The sequence below is a fragment of the Lactuca saligna genome, chromosome 1, assembly GCF_052625555.1.
Source record: "Lactuca saligna cultivar CGN05327 chromosome 1, ASM5262555v1, whole genome shotgun sequence".
Taxonomy (NCBI): Eukaryota; Viridiplantae; Streptophyta; class Magnoliopsida; order Asterales; family Asteraceae; genus Lactuca; species Lactuca saligna.
The window spans coordinates 189,427,137-189,430,535 of record NC_136417.1 but is presented as its reverse complement, the minus strand read 5'-3'; positions in this window follow the sequence as shown (position 1 = coordinate 189,430,535).

The following is a 3,399-nucleotide window of genomic DNA, read 5'->3' as shown; positions in this document are numbered from 1 at the left end:
GGGGAGAGAATTGTAACGCCCGGGTTTCAGGGCTAAGCAGTTTTGTCAATGTAATAGTCTAGGTCAACTATTGTAGCTCTTTTTGAAGTAATAAATATGAAATATTTGAGTATTATGTGAATTATGTGTGTTTATGTGTTTATTATTTAGTTATAAATGTATATTCAATAAAGAATAAAAATGAGCGTCAAAATTAAAGTGTGAGATAATCCCGATATCTCTACATAAAGTTGTAGAATATGTCTCAAGGTTTCTGTACATATAAAGAATGCCGAAATCCGAGCTATAACGAAGAAGTTATGACCCAGCGAAGTTTTACGGCAAAACCGGCACGGCCCCAGAAGACGTAAATAGTGAATTTACGATAGAAGACTTTTTAGCCTTAGATATCTAAAACAAAGTCGTAGAATATGTTAAACTAAGAACATCGATAAAAAAGAACGCCCAAATCTGACTTCGTATGAAGAAGTTATGATTTTTCTAAGATTCGGCTTAGCAGTGCACTACCCGAAACTCGAATTTTAGTTCGAGCGGTTTTTGGCTTACGCGACCTAAATGAGAGTTGAAGATCTCATTCATAGGAACTCAACAGTAAAAAGACAGACGAAAACGGAGTCCGTATGAAGGAGTTATGAACTCTTCGCGGTCATTTAACAGTCTAAACGCCTCCTACTGTTAAATTTGAGATCGGTCGAGAATTTGCCGACGGAGTCTAAACAAAAGTTGTAGATCTTGATTTTACCTACGCGTGGATATAAAGAACGTCGAAAACAGAGCTCGTATGCGAAAGTTATGATTTTTCTAAGTTTGAAGGCTGATACGCGATAGGGGGTGACGTGGCACCACCAGAATTGGACACGTGGCACCACTAGAAGGCCACCACATGGACCAACTCGATGAGTCATGACTCAGACTCGACGAGTCCATCAGAATCCTCCCCTATAAATAGAGGTGCCGGGTTCCCTCATTTCCTCACCCCTCACCCCTCTTCTTTCTCTCTCTAAACTCTCTCTCTAAGCTCCCTAACCCCCCTAAAAGCCTAGGTAAACCCCCTAGCACCCGAAGGAAGCCCTGAGGCTCCCGGAGTCCCGAGAAAAGAGCCTTTCGGCTCGGGAACGCTACTCCAGCGAAGCCCTGTTTTCGAGAAAAACCCACTATAAGTGAGCTGTACCTATCCTATCTTTAGTTTACCTTATGTTTTAATATAGGAATGTTATTAGGTCCTTAAAATAATTATTTGGGCTATTATTATGAGTTATACTTAGTGTTAGTAACGCTTATATAATAATAATAATAATAGTCAGATAATTAATTTGTCGCGGTTATCATTAGACTAAACCCTAGTGGTATCGATACTAGGTTTTATCGAAGGAATATCATTTTGAGAGTATCGAAGCGCTGTCCGAGTGCTGAGTCACCACCTAATCAGGTGAGTGCATAGTTACTTTCAACTTACACATAGATATGAAGTATTTTATATAAATTACGTGCTATGTGTGCATATTATCTGAATACTTGTTATCTATGCCAGATGAACGTTGTTATACATGTTTTCAATGATTTAAACTGTATATGTATTTTATATCTACGAAAATGTTAGGGTAAAACATGGGTAGATGTAATAGGTGATGTGTGATAAAATGATGAGAGGCCTCGATGTTGTTGTTGTTGTTGATCCAGTCATCTAGCGGAGTATAGATGACGACCACGGACTCTTCTAGACAGTCCAGTGGAACACTAGCAGGCTCGCAACCTGTAAGTGTTGTGAACGATGTGTTCACCGGTGTACTCCATCCCCCACATGGTTGCCTATTAGGACATTTATTGCTGAGGAATCCCCTTAGCAGTAGTGTCCGTCCTGATGATGATTCTTAGGCTAGGTCCCTTATGATAGGTGTTTAGGGACGTAAAGTGAGGATAACGGGAACGGGTAATCGGGTTATTGTTGATTGATGAAATTAATAAACTTATTTATTGTGGGTTGAAAACCCTATGTGCTCACCAGGCTCCCAAGCTTGACCCACTCAGTTTTATGTATTACAGGTAGTGGCGCATGAGCATAGGTGTGATGTTTTGGACGAGGGATTACGGATATAGGCCTGTAGATATGAAATAATGTAGTAAGGTTTATATTGTACTGTTTATACTTTTGATCTGTACGAACATGACATCCCGAGTCTTTTAATGAAATACATTTCTATGGAAATGCTTTTGATAAATCTGTATCATATTATTGTTTTGGGACAAATTCCGCAACCCTTTTATTAAAAGATAACTCTGATTTTGAAATAAAGTATAAACAAAACCGGTCTTTTCTGGCCGTGATTTTGGGGATGTCACAATTAACACCTACAGGTGGCGAACCTGCTAGCGTTCCACAGGACTTTCTAGAAAATTATGTGGTCGTCATCTAAACTCCGCTATATGACTGAATCAAAAACAACAACGAGGCATCTCATCTGTTTATCACACAACTATCTACCCATGTTCTACCCGACATATTAGTAGATAAAAATTTATATTTTTATACATAGTTTAAAACCTGTATAGCATTCTCATTCAATACATATTCCAAACAACAGATGAGACACATACACATAACACGTATTTCATAGAGAATAAATCATATCTATGAGATAGAAGAAAGTGAATATGCATTCACACATATAACACAAAATATACACATAACACGTATTTCGTATAAAATACTTCATAATTATGCGTTAAAAGAAAGTAACCACACACTCACTTGATCAAAAGATGATCTGACAACACTACGGCTTGTAGAAGTAGTATTCTTCGGTAGATCTGGAAGATATTCACAAAAAAACCGGACTCCTCGCAGGCAGAGCTTCGGCTCGGGAATCGCACTTCTCAGGCTCTTCGGGGCTTCGGGACTTGCTTCGGGGCTCGGGAATGATACCAGGGCTTCGGGATACTTCTGGCACGCCAAACGATTCAAAATGGGAGAGAGAGAAGAGAAAAAGTGCAATGATATCGGATGCCCTCGCAATCCTTTTATAGAGGTTGAGCCTCGCATTACGCTGGGCGTACTCCTCCGAAGTCGTCACTGCTTGCGTCATCGGAGCTTCGACGTCATCGCTTACGAACCCGGAGCACTCGAGTGGTACGCTAGGTGTACAACACTACGCTGGGCGTAGTGTTGATCGGAACGGTGACTCCTCCCCCTTCGGATATTATCCGATATATATATATATATATATATATATATATATTATAATTATTTAATAAACTTCAAGAATTCATATCTTCATCATACGAACTCCGTTTTCGACGTTCATTATATCCACGCGTAGGTGAGACTACGTTCTAAAACTTTCGTTTAGACTCCGTCGACTAATCTTGACTTTATTTTTATTATTTATTTTTAGTAGGCCG